The sequence below is a fragment of the Dermacentor silvarum genome, chromosome 1 (assembly GCF_013339745.2).
Source record: "Dermacentor silvarum isolate Dsil-2018 chromosome 1, BIME_Dsil_1.4, whole genome shotgun sequence".
Classification (NCBI taxonomy): domain Eukaryota; kingdom Metazoa; phylum Arthropoda; class Arachnida; order Ixodida; family Ixodidae; genus Dermacentor; species Dermacentor silvarum.
The window spans coordinates 326,288,628-326,301,282 of record NC_051154.1 but is presented as its reverse complement, the minus strand read 5'-3'; the positions used below and the strand labels follow the sequence as shown (position 1 = coordinate 326,301,282).

The window sequence follows — 12,655 nt, the reverse complement described above, 5'->3', positions numbered from 1 at the left end:
AAATAACTTTACCTTAAGCAATAGAGTTAATTAAGGCGCTCGAACCTACGAGCTTTGTTGGTCGCACCAAGCGGCACGGTGACTCCATGAATCATTCGAATGTGTTGTAACTTCGGGTTACTTGTTTTCAACGGGCAAAGGTCGTGTGTTTGAGTGCCTTAATCAACTCTCTTAACTGTGCCTAATTAAATTTGCCTTGACGCCAAACATGGTGGATACGACCACCAGTGGTGGGACCATGCATCCATTTCGGTGCCATTGAATTTTCCGGATTGGTGGAAGCCTGACCCACAACCTTCCGGGGGAGAAAACAAGTAGTAGGAAGTAACAACGCATTCGAATGATAATGTCAAGTAATTTAATGAATGTCTCGCGAGCGCGCAGGCTTTCGCCTTCATCCTCGTTGGTGTATCCTAAAGCGACTGCCAACTTTTTTTAACGAGCACCTTAATCTGAGTGCATGTGTATTCGACCTCCATCGGCATGCGGCTGCCGGGAATCAAACCTGCGACCTCGTTCTCAGCAGCAGAACACCGTAGCTACAGATCTGTGGCTTTCTGTAAGCAAAACATTCGCAATTTTTGCGTCCTCGTCGCGATAGTGTTCCACCTTCGTTCACGGCACCTTTTCTGTAGCGTCCGAGGTCTGGGCCCACACACTTATCACAACGGCACGCACAATCGCCGACTGGCAACCGCAATATTCATCCGTAGTGAAAGCTTACACATATGCCGCGGCACTGCCCAGGACACATTTGCAAATTGCACTCAAGATATGGCAAATCTTTTTGAGCCAAAGATGCGGAATTCTATTGCACTGACACAGAATTAGCCACAGTTGTAGATAGCAAATGTTTCAGAAAATCTCGGGCGTTCTTCGTTCCCAATATCTTGTCAAAATGGTGCATCGGTCAGAGTGTTGAAATGCATCTGCACATCCTCGGAAAAAATCCCGCTTTCAAAATTCAACGCTTGTGTGTGTGTTATCTCCGTATACCATTCTATAAAGCGTCGTTTATTCGCTCAAGCTGTACATCAACCGCTTTGTCTGTCTGGAGCCAGTAAAACTATGAAGCAACAGTGTTGGTCGCATGTTTTCTTCACGTTGTAGTGACAGTGAAGAAGTGAACAGTGCAAGAAAGTGCATGTTGAGATTGTAACTCTTCGCTGGACGAATTTGCGGCCAGAAAGGCGAGCAAGAGCAACACAAATCAATGATAGCGGCAAGCACAGTGGCTGTTCGTCGAATCTAACTGATGGGTTAACTACCACCGCTATTGCATTATAGTTCCACCACCGCTATACACTGTAAAAAATTTCAGTAATTTTACAGCAAAAACCTACGTAAAATTTACGTAGACCATTCTGTTTTATGAAAAACGGCGGGATTCTACGTAAAAAAGACGGACGTGAGCTCCGTTTATGAAAAACGGCGGGATTCTACGTAAAAAAGACGGACGTGAGCTCCGTTTTTGAAATACGGAGAGCCGTCCGTAATTTCATGTGGAGGGCAACTGAACATGTTACTAGTGAAAAATGAACACGCAAAGAATATAACGAAAAGACACTGTCTACTCTCACTGCCAGTTACATATATCACCATAGATAACGCTGTTTGAACATTATTCGCGTGCGAGCATAGTAAACACACAAAAAGAAGCAGGTAGGGTTTGAGCGGTGGCGCTGCTTACCACCCTTTCATCGCGCCTACACGCTGGGTTGGATTCCTCCAGCACAAACAACTGTACGAGTACTCGCTAATGGCGGACAGTGGAGGTGGTGTTCCTGTCGCATTTGTGATTTCACACTAAATAGGAAGGAATCGGCGCTGGATTGTTACACAAGTAAGTGATTTAAGTGTCCTTTTTTCGTTGTTGGTGCACGTCGCGCGTGCGAAATGCTCCGCGATGGCCGGTGATGGGCTCAATTGTGTTGTGTGAGCACTCTCTTTAACGAGATTCCTTGGCCATGAGGATTGACAAAGCGACATTGCGAGTCTGTGATAAAGGGGTGTTTCATTTGTTGTGTTGAATGCATACTCACTACAACTGAGACGTGTAGGCAATATTAGCGGCGTTGACGCCTCTAGTCGCTCCTTTGTCGTCTAATGTGGCCGCTGGTTTACGGACGTTAGCATTCCAGTTAGTACTGTGTTGTGCTGTGTGCTCAGCGTTCCAAATATAAGTGAAGGCGTTGTACCCGTTAGTATTTCTCTCGACGCGGTGCAACGTTATGTTACCAATATTCGGTGACGCAGTGCCTTGGCTGGGCGTGCATAATCGCAGTGTTCACGCCCGGGATTGGAAGATTGCTCATGTATGAAGACCTCATTGAGCATGTTCGATGTGCATGCCCCTTCATTACAATCAAATGACGGTGGAGCGTGCTTACTGCCATAACCTTGTGCCACCTGCAGTGGTAGGGAACACGGGTGTCACACGGTGCCCTTTCGTTTGTAGTAGAGCCCGAGCAATCGTGCACGATCGCAATTGAAAGTTGTCCGCGTGATACCCGTTAAGAGTCATTGCAAAGGAAACGGATTATTTTCTACCTGACAATCTGTATTCTTTTTTTTGACAGCTACCAGGCTGACGATTAACGTTCTGACGCAGTACGTCAGCATATCACGTATTCTGGGAGGCAGGATTGCCGCTTAAGTTCTGCCCATATGCGGCCGTAATTGTAAAACAAATGCATGCGAAAAGTAATTTTTAACTTAACCTTGACATAGAATAGTGGTGGCCAAACGTGCATTACGGACATTCCAAAGTTATATATATTCCTAACAAGTGTAAAAACAAACCAAACTATATGTCAACACTGATGTTGAAGGGAGGTTCACACTTACTGTCTCGAGTTACATAGACTAATTTTCAGCTTACACGCATCACTGCAATAATTCTAAAATGCGTGCATGTGTTGTAAGTTATGCAGGGCAAAATTTTTGTCAGCTCATTTTCTAATAGAAAGTGCTTCATAAAGTTTTTTTTGCAAAAAGTTAAACGAGGCCATTAGCACTTTATAAAATACTGTGAGCTATCTCACAGCAATAACAGTAACTCAGTGACGAGCTTATATGCAATAGTGTAATTGTATATAAAAATGTTTGTGCTTTGCTTTGGATGACCGGTGAGAAAGTAACTGATATCAGTATTTCATTTGCAGCTGTTGCACCAGTGAAGGATGTCTGTGTGCCGCCTTGCATTCAGTTTCTTAGTCATGGGGGCCTGCTTGCAACACCAGTGGCAAAGCAGTCTTGCATTGTGCTATTTGTTCTGGTAAGCTGTGCCATTCTATCGTATATCAGTCATGCATATGCAGTCCTAATGGACATTGACTGCAAATGTTGGTTGAATGACAATGCCTATACAAGTATAATCATTGTTGCAGATGCATCCACAAGATAAATGATGTTTTGTTCTTCCTGGGGCAACCAATTGGTTCAGCATGAGGACGTCGACTTGAAAGTGGGATTGTTTCATACTTGTCTCGGTTGCACATAAGTTGTGTTCAAAAAACACTAATAGCACCAGATTTCGGGATATGAGGCAACAGATAAAACATGCACCAATAAAAATTCTTCGTTTAGTTTGCCTCTATGAGTATGCAAAAACACCTGCATACTGACCTCTAACACTGTCATGCATGGGCTCCATGGTAACTAAGTGTAGCCACAGTTAAGCTCACTGTTAGCCACTGCTCAGCTTACTATAATAGGGGAAGATGCCTCGACGGATTTGCGTGTGACATTGGAAGGTATCATAACAAGGTAAAATATAGCTTCAGCACACAGCTGTGTCACGTGGTCAGATGACCAAAATATATGAATATTTTGAAGGGAATGAACAGTACTACTGCCAGAATGAAGTGAAGGTGAAGGGCACAGCAACGCATTCCCTTTATCCTGTCTATGGCACCATTCAGTTTCTTCCTATACATGCACAGACCAGCCCAGTTCAGAACGCTCTAGCAGTTCATCTGAAATACCTTAATTTGTCTAGAAGATTAAGTGTATACACACTAGCATATGCGGGGACTATTCTGCGAGTTTTGTATGTTTTGAACATGTGCCATGAGGATTCTTCATTGCTCAAAACTTGATATACAACTGCACAAAGCAGCATCAATAGCTACGTTGCTTCCCCATCTTGTGTCGAGGGTCTGTGCGTGTTTCCTAAGATAGTCCTTGTGTCGTCGTCCTGTTTGTCCTACATAATTGCTGCTGCAGGGCAGTAGGATGTTGTAAACAGCACCAACTGCACTTCCTATGATCTCCAGCACATACTTCTTGATGCAAACTTCTCGTCTTGACCTGGTCCGGTTGACATTTTCGTACCTGACCAGCTTGTTGGCCCTGAAAATAAAAAGGTAGTTCCAACTCTCCCTAGCAATTTGCTTGAATTGACAGCTTTGTGTACCTATTGTATAGCAGTGATAGGCCTTGGCTTCCTTGAAGTACTCCGACTGAAGACTTCACCTATGTTCAGCTCCGTTAAATGCTTCTTGGCAATTAAAAGCAACCATACTTGGGTCTTGAAGCTCCCCTCCACTTCGTGGTAGTGCCCTTGTGTTCCTGTAGCAACAACACGCTTCAGTGTTCAAGTGCGCTAATAGGAAAGGCCAAGACACTTTTGAATGTGGGGCATAGATCCAGCACGATGCTCACCACAGAAAACCTTCAAGCCAGATATTGGAGCTTGCCTTCCAGCAGTTTTACTTCCATGAGCACACCTGGCACTTTGGAGGAGACATTAAAAAATGGCTGAACTCCTTGAGTAGCCTTGCTTGGCAACTTCTCACAGACAAAAACACTGTCAGGTAACCGTAAAACACTAGCTATTGTGGGCACCAGTGTAGTAAAGTTATTTTGCTTCATTGGCAACTTTCTCCTCTATATTAGGTGAAGTAAGGCTACTAAATGGGTAGAGTGATTTTCTTCCTGTCTTCTCTGCAGTGCTAGATGAGTTCATGTACGGGGGAAAACTACCACTAGACAGTGATCTTCCATTTCTGGACCGCAGGGTTTTCTTTGGTTAGTGTTATGTATGCTGGAGCTATGCCCAATGTTTGGAAGAGGCTATTCTGCCTTCCGCGTCGGCACACTCTTTGGCTGTGAAGCTCATCACAGGAACACCAAAAGGTGTCCTCAAGAAATCGAGGCATCACCAAGTGGAGGAGAGCTTGTGAACCCATGTCTAACATTTCCTTAAAGTGTGGTGGCCACTGTTATATCATATTCACAAGGTCAGTCATAGTGTCAAAGAGACTGTTGGGAAATCTGGAACTTTCCTTTTATTTTTCACGTCGAGCAATCGGGGTACATTGTGCGAAAAGGGTGACTCGGACCGAGCCTTGACGCAAAGTGTAGCAAAAGGCAGAACAGCAGTTCATCAACTGTGCGGTTGTTGTTTACATTATCCCGCTATCCAGCAGCTGCAACTACGCAGGACAAGCCTAGTATATATATATTTATTCGTCTGTAAACAAAATTCTTTGCCTGCATTTATGTTGTCTAGCCTTCTCCCGTCTTTTCGTGCTGTCCCCAAGTAATCGAATAGGTGCACTCTTACATAACTTACAATTATAAGATTCATGCTTTTGAATATAATCGGAAACTGTGCCATATGGATGACATAATTCATTACACGTGGTGTTAAAGTGGCTGTGCAGTCTGGGTAGGGGCTTCAAATCTGCTTGTTATAGCAATTCATAAGTTGCTTCCAAAACTTGAGATACAAAGATTCAAGCTATGTCTGTGAAAACAGTGCATCATGTTACAAGGAACTGTTAGAACACTCATGGGAAATAGCTCGGTATTGCGAGAGGTTGTAGAAAATTGCTTCAACTTGCTTTCTACAGCATTTTATAAAGATGCTTTTTTAACTCCCACATCTGTCGTGTTGTCTCATCACAAAACTAAACAAATATAAGTATTATGCCTTGAGTTTCAGTAAAGATTACATGAATATGATTAATCCTTTCCGACACTATGCACACAATTCAATACACCCAGATAGTGCATTAATAGCAATGCCATTGATTAAAGTAAGGATATTTAAAATGTGTCCCGTACATCTTCAAACTCTTCTAATTGAAATAGTGCTGCATGTTTGAATTACACAGGCAAATTGTTTTAGTAAAGGAAGTACGAAGGTAGATGGTTGGGTACTTTGCTTGGTGTATGTAATTGTATGTATGTCACTTCTTTCATCGTTTTTCACAGTGTGTTGCACCAGTCATAATTTTCGAATGGCTGGATAGGTGCTATTCAAGCCTGGTAGACATGAAATAGTTGATGTTTGCAAATCTGATGTACTTGCACTGAGTTTTTGTATGGAGTGCACATTCCATAAACTTGACAAATTCACTAAAGAACTGAAAACTCCTAATCTATTGTACTTCTGCAAGCATTTTATGAATATGAAGATGTAAGAAATGTGGTGAAGCTAAGTTTTCAATCAACACAACTAATTGGCATGTGAAAGGGTTAAGGAAAGAGGCTCCTTGAAACAATTTCTCGAAACATCGCAACATACCACCTGAGGGTCTCCAACCTTAGCCTCTTACTACTGTTTTGCAAATCACAATATTGACTGAATGCAATATTTTTCTGACCAGTCTTTCATGTAATGTAAAGAAAGTTAACACGCCTAGTCTTACATGAAGATCAATTCGAAATCATTTATTTATAGCACTCACTTAGCAGCAGTTCTGAACTTTTCTTTATCAGTATAGTACTTGTGATTCACCTTTGTATTGCTGAGTACAGGTAGAGATATGGTTAGTTGTTTACTAGAAAGGATCCTGAATTTTCCACCTTCTGATTGTAGCTTAGACCGTCACTTGTACTTCACAAGGAGTGGACTGTGGTAGCTAGGAAATATAGTTTTTCTGAGAATTTCCATGCATGTAATTTTAATTCTGTCTGCTAGCATGTTTGTATTACAGCATGAATTTCATAGATTAGAGGCTCCATGAAGGTATATTCTGTCGTTGAATGTCTATGAGATGGTTAAGCAGGTTGACTGTATCTAGTTACAACTCCTCATGTCCTGTGGCAGTTACGTTTGTGTGGTTTGGTGCTGTCAGTGTAAGCTTAACATTACTTTCCTTCTCCCAGGAAGGACACAAGCATTGAGGAGCCATTTGACCTGCCACTACACTGATACGGTATTTGGTAGGTTCTATTACAGGTTTTCTTTCGTGTAGTAGTACCTGCTATAATTCTGTATAACGTGTTCAGACCTTTAGTCAGCAGGCTGTTTGACAACAGGTGTTTACAAATGAATAACTAACAAGATTTTCAAGGTCATTAGTGATGCAATCGTTGCACACTGCTGCACTTTTCTGCAAATTAATTGATGAGCCATCCAGCAAGTGCTGCTCTCCTGCCTTAATGCACAAACCTTCAAATAATGTTAACCCTATATCACAAGTGTACTGCAAATGGAGATGACTGTTCACAGCGACAAGTTCATAATGTTTACTTACATGCAAAAGGGAGTCAAACGTCACGTACACATTTGAAGTTTTCCAAAACAAGTTCATCATCATAGTGCATAAATGAACAAGTAACTTAGCGCAATAAAAATACACAGGCACAAGAAAGGGAGACAAAGACAAGCGCTTGGTGACTCAGAAGTGTGTGACATATATGTTCCAACCAATTATTATTTTCTAATTTTTCTTCTACTGATCCAGGATTCCTGTGACTACTTGCCTTAGGTAACATACTCTGTTGCCTTCTTGCCCTAGAAAACATAACTAGTGCCTTCTTGCAGCCCTTTAAACTGGCAACATCTTCACCACCGACAGTAGAGCGTGTTCAGATAAATTCAACTAGACATGCCTGGTGACCACTTAATTTTGGTGAACAAATTTTATTTTGTGCCCGAGCCTGACGACAATGAAATCAATGATATCTTCTATTTTGTTGTAGCGCAAGCTGAACGACAAGGACAACAGAAAGGCAAATTTGACGCACAGCCAGCGTTAACGTTCAACAACAGATTTGTTTCCAGTTCTCATCACTATATATACCCTGAAAACGTCATAGAACACGTGTAAAAGCTCGGTAAACATGAACTAAAAAAAAACGGGAACCACACGCATGCAGTTTTTTAGCCACATAGATTGACAGACATGTAGACGTTTAACGCGAACAAAGATCGCATCATCTTCCACCTGCTTCTACTCATGATAACTGTTTTCTTTAATCTAGGTTTGTGCTTGCATCTTTGGCAATGAAGGGCAAGAAAACCATCAGCAGCCAGGTATTTACTTTGTTATTGTGTTCTCGTAGCCTGTCATTTATACATCTACCAGTTTGACCAATGTAGGACCGTCCACACTCAAAGGAATGTCGTATAAAACACACGTGATGCAATCAATGAATTTGTTTTTATGTTCATTTTCGCATGCAGTATCCGCAATTCTTTCTGGCTTTGTCTTCCTACACAGGCTTCCCAATTTATCAGGAGCTGAAAAAACTATGTTGATATCAGACCTTCCAGCAATCTTTATTCTGTGGGAGAAACTATGTATGTAGGGGATGACAGCAACCTTTCTTTTCTTTATGTCGGTGTTTGTACCATTCACTTGCTCGGAACCTTTTTTCACTTGGCTCGGGTAACCAGCACCGCTTAAACGTGAGACTTGCCATCTGAAGCTATTGTGCATTAGTTGCCGGCTTGGCTTCTTGAGCGCTTCACTGAAACACACCTTCATGATTCCCCCTCTTCAAGTTTGTATGCACGGAATGAAATGGTAAAAGTGGCTTACTTGCTCTAGGTTCTTAACCCCAGCAGGTTTTGTTATCGGTGAGCACAAAATTAATGTGAAGGAATCCAAACTTCCCGTCACATGGCTATCCTGCACCTAATGCACGATTGCTTCGAACGGCAAGTCTCACGTTTAAGCGGCTTTGTTTACCCGAGCCACGTGCTCATGTCAGTCGCAGCAGGACTGCTTAAAAAGGCACAGCAAAAAGGTTCTGAGCAGGTATATGGTACAAGTACCGATATAAAGAAAAAGATTGCTGCCATGCCCTACATACATAGTTTCTCCCACAGATTAAAGATTGCTGGAAGGAGTGACATCAATGTTGTTTTTTCGACGCCTACTAAATTAATGAGCCTGTGTGGGAAGTCAAGGCCAGAAAGAATTTTGGATACTGCATGTGAGAAGGAACATAAAAGCAAATTCATTGATTATATCGCGTGTGTTGTATACCGCATTCCTCTTGGGTGTGGAGGGTCCTACATTGGCCAAACTGTTAGATGTATAAATGACAGGCTATGAGAACACAATAACAAATTAAATACCCTGGCTGCTGACGGTTTTCTTGCCCTTCATTGCCAAAGATAAGTTCAAACCTAGATTCAAAAAAGCAGTCATCATGAATAGAAGCAGGTGCAAGATAATGCGCTGAACTATAGACACTAGAAACATATCAACATTTGGTGACGCATGCATCAGTAAGCCTTCAATTTCGTCATCCTCGAAAGAGCTTGATTATCTTTGTTCACGTTAAATGTGTACATGTGTCAATCTGTGTGGCTAAAAAAACTGCATGCGTGTGGTTCCTGGTTTTCTTTAGTTCATGTTTACCGTGCCTTCACACGTGTTGTATGACGTTTTGAGGGTATATATAGTGACGAGAACAGGAAATAAATCTGATGTTGGAAGTTAACACTGTGTGCATGTCAAATGTGCCTTTCTGTTGTACCTGTTGTTCAGCCTTGCGCTGCAATAAAATGGAAGATGCCATACAAACAAGCCCCTATAGCTACCCTCATTGTTAGTTTCGCAAGAAAAAGAATTGTCTTTGAAAATAAAATATAGAAGCACCTGTTCAGTCGGAAGCATTTTTTTCTGGATTCTGCTAAATCCGTATTTTGATTAATCCCAAAGAAAAAGTGTTGTGGCTATGGCTCTAAGAATATTTTGGCACAGACTGCAGGCAAATAGCATGAATTCCAACTAATTACCACGGAGTATCCCTGCTACGATATAAAGTAAAACTTTGAAAACACATCATTGCACATGTTTTAAGTTCAGTGTGTTTTTCTCTGCATCTATTAACAGCACGAAATTTGGCCATCCTGTTGCCATTGAAGTCGCAAACATTTGGGCAAATAGCTCTGCTCTCGTTGACTCTCAAAATCCACGAGAAGCGCTCATATTTGGACATTGCTTTAGTTTGAGCTTTACTTTAAAATTTCTTTAGGAGAGGCGGAATTCCCAAATTAAGCACGTCACCCAAGTAATGCTGTCTGGAACGACATGTTGCATTATTTGTTTGGTTCTGGGGTTGCCAGTCAAGGAATGGACAGAATAAGCAGTACTGCCTGTAGCTGCCACATATGGGGTCCATGTGTACTTGTTGCAGGTTCATTTACGTCGCGAAAGTGCTACAGGTTACTTCGAAAAGCACAGACTGACAAAATGGCAAATTTTTGGGGGAACACAGTGACTTATGTGGATTGACCTTGGGTGGTGTGTCTATAATTATAACTTTTTAAGGGGGTGGAGATAGTATGTTGACGCACTGACGACCATAACTTTCAATTATCATTGCTTAAGTAAAAAGTATATTGCACATTGATACTTTCATGACAAAAACCAACCAAATCTGAAAGAGGCTGAAAGGCACACATGTTGTATTGCAAGGCATGCTTTCTTCATATTGTTGCTAATTTATAAGCTGGTCATCTGGACAGTACTCTGGCTTGGTTGTTTTGCATCGGAATTGTACAACATGAGTGGTTTGAGCTCGTTTTAAGAGTGCTTCATTGTTTTGGGAAAACAGTGGAATCTGCAAGGTTTTCTATTAGAGCAGTGAAAGTTGAAAGCCATGGTCCGCAGTATGGTGGGGGTCGTGGTAGCTCTACCTATAGGCAGAAAATGTAAACTCTGACTGTCAATGTGCACGTGAGAGTTTTGCCTGTTCCAAGTGAGCCATCAAATAACTTGGGTAGATTTCATCTGAAGTTTTTCATGTTATAAGGCTAGGAACATATACCAACAAGGCAGAGTATGACATTTTTTTAGAGCACTGGTAGTTACATTTGTGACTTGGAAAACATTTATTGTTGATGTATCTGACTAAAAACGGTGATGATGGTGGTACAGTAAACTTTGTTACAAGAGGCACCCAAGGGACTTGGGAAACATGTCTCTTGTAACCAAAATTCTAAAAACACTGAGGAGTCGGACTAGACCACTTTATTATACATGAGCACCAAAGTGTGTTTAAACTCATCTTTGATGCGAACAGAGCTGTCTCATGGAAACATGGCTATGGCTCCGGAGTTTGATTACCGGCATACAAAGCGACCAGCACCGTATACGCTGTGACAGAAATCCAACTCAATGGTACTCTGTCACAGAGTCGGTGTGGGAGCGCGACGATTATAGAAGCATAATGGCAGAAAATTCAGTGAAATTGGTAGTCTCAACCATACGAGGAATGACAGCCGGCTGCGGAACGAAACAAAATAGAGCCAAGGGACTGAAAATTGCAGCGCATACCGGTTAGTACTAAGTTAGCCGCATTACGTGAGCGTGTCTGGGTTGTGTCTCTTATAAATAGTGTAGAATTTGCTCTAGGGACATAAAAAAAGTTGTCCTTAGTAACCGAGCACGGCCGCTGGATAAAAAAAGGTGCGGCCCGCCGCATGCATCGAAAACGCTGTGATCCGCCGCGGCGCCACACGTCAGGGGCTGTTGTCTGGCATCGGCATAGCAAATGCGTCAGGAACGCGCTTGGAACGCCGTCGCGCATGCCAGCCGACGGCGCGTTCCATCGCCGATGACTAGCGCCGTTCGTCCCAGCCAAGCGGCCGACAATGCAACTACGGCTGTCACATTCGCTCCCATTGCGACGCGTCCGACGCGGCAGGCCGCACCTTTTTTTGATCCAGCGGCCGTGAACCGAGTGTCTCTTATAACCATGTCTCTTGTATGCAATGTTGTTAACATGGCGAACATAGGAAAACCAACCAAACCATTTTGAAATGTCTCTCATAACCGTGTGTTTCTTGTAACGAGATTTTACTACTAATAGAGAGTCTTAATTGATTGTTTTTTTTTTCTTTTCAGGCAAAGGCAGGAGGCATCTGCAAGCAACCAGTCATTCCGATTCTCAACCAATCCTTCTAGTCAGCCCATTTCTAGTGTCTTATCTTGCAAGTTTTTTTCAGTAAAGCACAATAAACACGCAGTTTCGTTCAGATTCAGGTGGCTTGTTGCTTTTTGGGCACGAATTTGTATGTATGCTTTCTACACGTCATGTACAGAACTCAAATGCAACATGGCAACACTGACACGAAGATGAAGCGGTGTAGAAGACAGTTACACAAGGAGGAAACGTGCACACACAGCATTTTCAGTGTGGTGTATGTCCACTTATGTGCATTGATTTCTGCCCCATTTCAAGCTATATCTGATGTGAGTTAGCCATGTTGTAATGTACAACTTGGTATAACTTATTTCAATGAAACCAACAATTTTCTCATTTGCTGGAGATATACACCCGCATCATCATTTACAAAACAAATTTTGCACCTGTTGATACGAAGCAAGATAAAGCTGAACAAGTTCGTACGGATTCATGGTACAGGCACGCAAGCATAGAAGACATGGACACAAGAAGA

General features: G+C 42.3%; 1 long non-coding RNA gene across 1 annotated transcript; it reads left to right on the top strand.

Annotated features, from left to right (window-relative positions):
* The first annotated feature begins 1,752 nt into the window (after positions 1-1,752).
* On the top strand, positions 1,753-12,232 carry LOC125942286 (uncharacterized). The gene is made up of 4 exons (XR_007464965.1): positions 1,753-1,843; positions 3,165-3,277; positions 7,120-7,176; positions 12,102-12,232. It is a non-coding gene; the product is annotated as an uncharacterized LOC125942286 (long non-coding RNA).
* Positions 12,233-12,655: the final 423 nt, after the last annotated feature.